Here is an 8,424-nt window from a genome sequence, read left to right on the forward strand (position 1 = left end):
ATGCTCCGGTTAGGGAAGAAAATGAATTTAAAAATTTTTAAAGTCAGATATTATTCAGGGTGAAGAAAGAACTTAAATCATTTCACTGTGACCTGGAAAACTGGCTAGTTTAGATCAAGTTCTGAAAAAAATAATCTTTCCAAAGGGATGTTTAAAACAGGGACCAACAGCGGGGTTGGCCAAGCAGGGATAGAAATGCCTTCCAATCGGTGGCTGTGCAGGGCAAGGTGGGCACACAGTTCAGTGGGTTCAGGACAGCTGGGGGGCTTGGGCTCAGGAGAACCAGAGAGTGATATGTGTTAGGGAAGACTGCAGCTGCAGGGAACAGAGCAGCTGTATTAGTTTCTTCCAAAAGCAGTAACAAATATACCATACACTAGGTAGCTTGCAATAATTCATGGCGTCCAGAAGTCCAAAAGCACGGTGTCAGCAAGGTTGGTTCCATCCAGAGGCTTCTCTCTCTTAGCTGCCGGTGTCTGTCAGCATCCTTGGCTTTCCTCGGCCGGCAGCTGCACTGCTATGCTTTCTTCCTCCACCTTCACATGGTTGCTTTTCTTCTGTATCTGGTCTCCACCTTCAGTGTTCTGTCTCCTCATCTATAATGACACCAGTTATGGGATTTAGATTCCACCTAAATTCAGCATACTTCATCTTCTGAAAGCACCTGGAAAATAAAGCAGGATTTCCAAAGGAGATTATATTCCCAGGTTATAAGTGGACAAAAACTTTAGAGCAACACTAATGAAGCCAATGCAACAGACATGGGTTGCCCTCTCTTAAGGGGTCAGAAACACAAAGTGTGATCTCAGGCAGAGCTGCCCCAGGCTCATGATGCTAAGAATGGCCTTATGTCTCCCAAGTCACAGTACTGCAACATGGCAGGCAGGAGTGCTAACTACTTAGAGACTCTTAGCCAAGTCTCACCCTTGGTGGACTGGGGTTGGTACTTGAGCAACAGCAAGAGGTAAGCATAAAGCAAATGGAACCCACTTGGATGAGAATTACATCTCCACGGTGGAAAAGGTAAGAAGCATCAGCAAGTACTACGAGTTAAAGTTTATTTCCAAAAACAGTGCACATTAGGTGAGGCCTAACCCCCAACATGACTGCACTTGGAGCTAGGATTTTAGAGAGGTGGTTAAGCTTGCATGAGACCATAAAGGAGGAGCCCCATCCCAATAGAACTGCCTTCCTTATAAAACATGGCAAGAGACACTGGCTTGCCACAGGGGAACAGAGAGGCCCTGTGAGGAAGCAGTAAGACCATGACTATGTGCAATCTGGGGACAGATGCTTCACCTTAACATGGACTTCCAACCTCAGTCTGTGGGAAAATTAATTTCTCTTGTTTGAGCCGCTCAGTTAGTGGCTTTGTCTATAGCAGCCCAAGCAGCCTAAGACAGCGAGTCATCACTTCCAGTGCAATTAATAGCCCCATAGGCTAGGGAGACCAGGCAGGGATCAGGCTGCTGTGGGTCTTATCAAAACATCTCTGGCAAGCTTCATGTCAGAGTTTCTGCATAGATTATAAAGGATTTTATTAAACAAATGTTTACTGTGCACTCATAATGTGCAAGTCGCTCCATTACATTATTCAATTCCAAACACCTGACAAGACCTAGTGCTGACTGATAAACTTTGATTTGATGCCAAAGAGGACTTTGCCAAGTCTCTGTGTAGCTCCTTTACCACGCACTGAGTGGAAGTAACACTCACCTCCGTATCATGATTTCAAAGAGGTGAAAAACAAACCTGTGCTGTAAAAGTAATACAATATTAGCTATTTCTCAAACTGGGGAAATGTCATTTTTAAAAAATAATAACAACCGTAGCACTACAGACATGGTTCCTCATTTTATCTCTGTGTCCTCTTTCCTGTGCTCCCTAGTTCTTAATTCATGTTTTATTCCTGATGTTGCCAATCTCCATTTGATTGCCCCACGGGGAGTTCTTTTGACCCTTGATAACAAGTTTAGGAGCTTCTTGCAATGTGATCTCATAGTTTGTATTCGCTTGACACTATTCCTGGATGGTGTCCCTGAAAGGACACACAAATGGAACCCGTGGGGTCACTTGGAAGGTCTGCTCAGGTTTAACATCTTTATTAACAATCTGGGAGAACGCGAAAACACTGTAGTAATGAAATCTGATTCTAAATTGGGAGTTGCTGCAATGACAGAAGAATAAATTGAGGAGAAAACCACAGAGTGACCAAGATTTGACTCGGCAAAGCTATAATCTAATATATCTGAGGACTGAAAAAGAATTCAAAACGTGGCCTGTTGATTGATGGGTGCAATCAGTCAGATATTAATGTCCTGCAAGGCCCGAGAGAGATGGCAAAGCTAATTGTGCATGTTAGCAGAACCGCGGGGGGCTAGACAGTGATCAGTGCTATTTTGTATAGCAAGTAAAGAACTACGGTAGGGGAGGAAAATGGAAAGGACTGGAGAGGCGGCATCTAGAATTCCATGGCGCATTTGATGCCTTATTACTTGAAAACTCCCTGAGCTTCAGAGAAATCAGAAGCATTTATCAAAGAAAAAGTGGAAACACAGGATTGACAATGGCAAAAATAATGTTAAATGAAAAAGTGAAGCAGATAAATATGATCCAGCTGCTTTAGCAATTGTTAAAGGTCACCAAAAGCAGTGTAGCATCCTCAGGGAGAACTTCAGAATCTGACCGGTTTCGAGACTCCCTTTCGTCTCCTTGTTAGTTATTTGACCTTGGGAAAAATATATAACTTTCAAAGCCTTAGTTTATTTTGGAAATCTAGAATAATAGGAATGCCTAATTCTAAGGGTTGAGAACAGAATAAGACCTAACACAAGACCTTAGTATGTTCCCTGCTACACAAATTCTCAATAAATCTTGACTGCAACAAACAGTAATAATCACTGAAAATGTTTATAAATGCAAATGTACATATATGTTTTTCAAAATTTTTACTTTCCCTGAGTGATGATTTCGGCAGAGAAACTTTTCTGTATGTGACATTCAACTTGCAGTTTCGACCCAAATATCCACCAGCCTCTCCGCTACCAAAATGTAAGTAGCTCAGTGTCCTCATCAAAATAATTCTACCATCTGTCCTCCCATCTCATCTTAATCAGAATAGCCGTAATAGGCAGTCCTGGATGTTGTGGTTTTTTCTAAACCAAGAGAATATCGAATGAGAGCCAGATGGTAAATTTGAACATATCTAGGACAATCACTTTATTTAGCTACAAAAACAAACAAACAAAATTAAACAGTGGCTTCTCCTTTTTATCTGTTGGACTCCCCGCCAGATAATCTCCTTGAACTTTTGTAGATGACGAAAAAAAATTCCATCCACTCATCGTATAACACAGACAACCTCAAACAGGGGCATTTCAAAGTTTGTGTGTATTGGAGTTGTGCCATTTAAAAAAGTCTCAGTCACTGTAATTGTTTCCTATTGCTCATGTCAGGTGTTTTGTTGTAACTTGAAGCATAAGTGGGGATATTCTTTTTTTAACGATAAATATTTAAAGGGAATTTGCAGTGAACTAAAGAATACAGGGGTGAACAAAGTAAAGCCATCCCTCCCGGAAAAATCATGTAAATCACAGGCTAACTAGAGTTTCCTTGTTCCTGAAGTCTGATCGCTGATTTATACATCAGCACCAGGAGTGTAACAAAGTGTGTTCCCTGGAAGGCCCTCCTCTGGGGTGAGAAGCCTGCTTTGCCATTGCAATCTGCTCTGCTGCATTAATTAACAGGTCTGGACACATTCCTTTCTCAATCGAAACCTTGCGCTCCAATGGCTTGATCAATCTGATAGCACTAAAATAAAAACCATTCTGCTCTCAAAGTCTTTTTTTTCTGAGAAAAGAAATGAATAACATCATCCGTTTAGACACTGTCCAGACATGTCTATTTCTTTTTCCAAATTGAACATTTTTTGAAGAGTCAGTAAAAACTATCAAGTAGATTCTGGCAGAGACATTATTTTGAGATAATAGATCAATCATTTCAAATCTCTCTATATCATCTTGATTTTAATGCCATTGAAATAAATCACTGTATTTTAAGCTAGTTCCATTAAGGCACCAAAGTATATACTATAAATAATTGTTGAGAAGTTCGGGGCTTTTTAAAAATGTGATCATGATGATGAGATCTCATGTCTTCCCTCAAGACTATGTCTCTGCGTAAGAGCAGAGACAAGTATACTTTAACATTTCTAGTACTTTTTATCAGACGTTCATTTTCTGCCTAAAGGACACTGTCTTCCTCAAGAAGGGAAAAAGTAGCATTCCAGTTTTTTGTAAAGATTAGCATCAAAAATAAAAACAACTCTGCTGCTCTGCTTGGGAATTCAGTCAAATAAGACACTCTATAACTGAGGCAAGTATTTTTCCCCACAGAAAAGTTTCTATTATATTCCAGACTAGTATCCAGCATTTGGTCTCTAATAGAAAGGTAACTTATTTTAGTTTTGTTTGAAGTTAATATTTTCCTAGCTTATTGAAACAGAAATGACAGAATGTCAATTTACTTTCCATTTGTCTGCTATGTATAAGAATCAAAGAGCAACTACATGTATTGAATTCTTTTCTTTTTGAGACATGCAGTTCATGTATCTCCCTATCTCAAGTTAAACAGTAGAATAAAAGTTTTTTCCTTGTTTTTTCTAATTTATATTTCCGGTTTAGTTTTATAAAAACTTAATAAAAAATACAATCAAAATATTTAAAATAAGAACACTCACTACCTCCTCCAGTTAATTCAGTAAGTCAAACCAACCATAGAATATGAAAACTAAATTCAGAAGTGTGATTACTTTAAAATATACTATTTCCATTTTTGTCAATATTTAATATTTATTTATATATTCTACAGTGGAAGTAGAAATTCTCTCAAAAATTATCTCTTAAAAGTTCTCAGGTTTATTTCAGAGTCACAGGCAGTTTTTGACATAAAAACTGTAGTACAGGCCTTTCAAATTTGGCATTTCTTTTTCTTTTTCAGCTTTAATTGAGTTTATTGGTACATTTTAGGGATACAGTACAGTTACATTCATTGTTGAGATCTTGTACCTCTACATGGCAAGTCTTGATTCTCATTTTTTCCCCTTACCTCTGCCCTCCATTCACCCCCTCCTCCCCTCCCCATCTACAAACACTTTATTTTCATCTTTTCATTCTCTCACATTTTTTTCTTTTCCCTTTTTGTTCTTCCCCTACGTATCACACCTTCCCTACACCTTTAGCTCCTTTCCTCCCATTTCTAAATGTCAGTAATCTTATTAGAATCTTATGCATTGTTGCAGAATATTCACACCAGGGAAACTATTTGGTATTTACACATGTGGGACTTATTTATTTCACTTAGGAGTATATCTTCAATATGTATCCATTTTCCTATGAATGAATCTATTCTCTCGCTCTTTATGGCTGAGTAATATTCCATTTTATAGAAAAACCACAACTTCTTTATCCAGTTTCCAACGGATGGGCAAATAGGTTGTTTCCAAGATTTAGCTATTACAAACTGTGCCGCTATAAACATGGGTGCACATACTTCTCTGTGATATGATTCTTTTAGTTCTCTTGGAAAGATACCCAACAGAGGGATGGCTGGGTCAAATGGAACCTCCAGTCCAAGCTCTTTGAGGTATCTCCATATTGATTTCCATAGTGGTTGCACTAGTCTGCACTCCCACCAACAATGGAGGAGGGTTCCTTTCTCCCCACAACCCCGCCAACATTTGTTATTGTGTGATTTCTTGATAGCAGCCATTCTTTGTGGGGTGAGGTGGAATCTCAGTGTTGTTTTCATCTGCATCTCTCGAATGACCAGTGATGTGGAACATTTTTTCATATATTTTCTTGCTGCTTTCACTTCTTTGTATGAGAAATGTCTGTTCATTTCGGATGCCCATTTTTGGATCGGGTCTTTATATTTGGGGGGACTGATTGTTTTGAGTTCTTTATATATCCTTGATAATAGTCCTTTGTCTGAGGTACAGCTGGTAAAAATTTTTTCCCACATTGTAGATTGTCTCTTAGTTCTGCTAATGGTTTCTTTTGAAGTACAGAAGCTTTTTAGTAAGATGAGATCCCAGTTGTTGATTCTTTCTGCTAGTTCCCGTGCTACTGAGGATTTGTTCATAAAGTCTTTTCCTATACCAATGTCTTCCAGAGTTCTGCCTAACTTACCTTCCAGCAAGTTTAATGTTTCTGTTTTAATATTTAGATCTTTAATCCATTTGGATTTTAATTTAGTGCATGGCGAAAGATAAGGGTCTAATTTTAATCTGTGGCAGGTTGACATCCAGTTTTTCCAACACCATTTATTAAAGAGGCTATCTTTCCTCCACTGAGGATGGTGAGCTCCTTTGTCAAAGATGAGGTAGCTGAGTACATCTGCATTTGTTTTTGTGTCTTCCAGTCTGTTCCACTGATTCTCAGGCCTATTTCTTTGCCAGTACCATGCTGTTTTTATCACAGTGGCTTTGTAGTATACTTTCAAATTGGGAATTGTTGCACCTGGTGCCATGTGTCTGTTGCCTAAAATGCCTTTTGCTATTCTAGGTCTCTTATGGTTCCAAATGAATTTTTGGATTTTTTTCTAGTTCTGAGAAATATAGTGTTGGAATTTCAATTGGCATTGCATTGAATGTATATAGCAGTTTTGGTAGTATGGCCATTTTCACTATGTTGATTCTTCCTACCCAGGAGCAGGGGACATCTTTCCATTTTTTTATATCCTCTTCAATTTCCTTTTTCAGAGTGCTGTAGTTTTCAGTGTAGAGATCTTTTGTTTCTTTTGCAAATTTGGCATTTCTATACTACAATGACCAAAGTATAAAACTGTACAGTGCCTAGAAATTTTCATAAGAACTATTAATATCTTAGGTGTTGAATGCCCTCTCCAGAGGGCAGAGAGTTTAATAATTCTGTAGAGTACATCCTAACATAATTTTCAATCACCACAATAACACAAACAACTTTACGACATTGTGTGTAAATCTAGCTTTGCTTTATTTGCTGATTAATGGACAAAAGGCAAGGTAATTTATTTTCAAGTATTTTCTTGAAAAGCTGTGCTCATAAAAATCATGAAAAGGTGGAAAGATCATTAAATCACTGAAACTCTAAATACATTTACACGATTTGCACAAAAATACCTGTTAAACATAAACATAAAGCAATCCTATTATTTTATCCAAATCTGCTTTATGTGACCTTTACTTATATATCAAAGTTTCTTGGTTCTGCTTTTTATGAAAATATCAATACCAGAGTGAGTTACCATCTATTGGCACTGGGCCCTAAAAAGCTTACTGTAGTATTAATTTCTTGTAGTGCGTTTGTAGTACCTAAGTTGAGATCACCTAAACACTGGAAAAAAAAGAAAAAACAGGCAATATGTCCATAAACTGACAAATATGGTAATTTGGCTGTAATGTATCACAAAACAGAGAGACACTCCCACACATCTGTACAGTGAATGTTATATATTATATCATCTCACACAGGTACACACACACACACATGCAAGTCCACACAGGCACGCACACAATCCAGTCACAAGACAAAGTGTTACCTCTGGTTTCACGTTCAGCTGTGCATCCTTCCTTCATCAAACGAGGAACTTTTTGTTACCTTTCCATTCTTGAAGACAGTATGGAGGAAATCTTGACTATCCTCCTCAAGACCTTCTTTTCCCTCCTCAAATGTAACCATATTCCTTGATGGTGTCCTATATAAAGATAATCTGCCCTTTTTGGACCTTTTACTGGGACCAACAACTGAGTCCTTGAAAATAATAATCCTGAGGCCATTGGTGACCACAAGGCTTCACTTGAAGGAACAATTAAGAGATCTCTTATTAATTTATGTAGGAAAACTCCACAAGAACAGAAGGAAACATTTTCAGTGCTCTACTTTTTTCGTTTCTTACTTTATTCAAACCGTTGTAAAGTATTAACATCTACTCCATCCCCCTGAATAACTCAAAGGTAAGATGATAGCAACTTATAGCCTTATGAGTTCTCAATAACAAGAAACTTCTATATAAAGTATCCCAAACCTTTAATATAGTATCAAGAGGATTTCCAGAATCAGGTCTGATTATTAGTATTGCCTTCTGTACTTCTTGATAGTGTTAGACATCTTAGTTCTTCACTAATATTTTCTCCACACATTATAAATGGCATCACTTCTGTGGACCACAGATACAGGCACTGATGAAAATTGTGACTATAAGTTGAAAAGCATCTTTTTCCTGGTCTGTTCTCCAAGCCATTATAGTATAGTATATGTTTTGTTGCTGGAATAGAATAGCTTGGAATGGGAACTTTTGCTGTATAGTGTTTTTTTGTTGGTGGTGGTGGTGGGTTTTGTTTTGGGTTTTTTTTTTGTTTGTTTTGTTTTGTTTTGTTTTGTTTTT

General features: G+C 38.0%; 1 pseudogene; it reads right to left on the reverse strand.

The window, feature by feature from the left end:
- Nucleotides 1–479: 479 nt before the first annotated feature.
- LOC104867236 lies at nt 480–8,350 on the reverse strand (annotated as a pseudogene).
- Nucleotides 8,351–8,424: the final 74 nt, after the last annotated feature.

The sequence above is a fragment of the Fukomys damarensis genome, unplaced genomic scaffold, assembly GCF_012274545.1.
Source record: "Fukomys damarensis isolate Sample0158 unplaced genomic scaffold, DMR_v1.0_HiC HiC_scaffold_1, whole genome shotgun sequence".
NCBI classification, from domain to species: domain Eukaryota; kingdom Metazoa; phylum Chordata; class Mammalia; order Rodentia; family Bathyergidae; genus Fukomys; species Fukomys damarensis.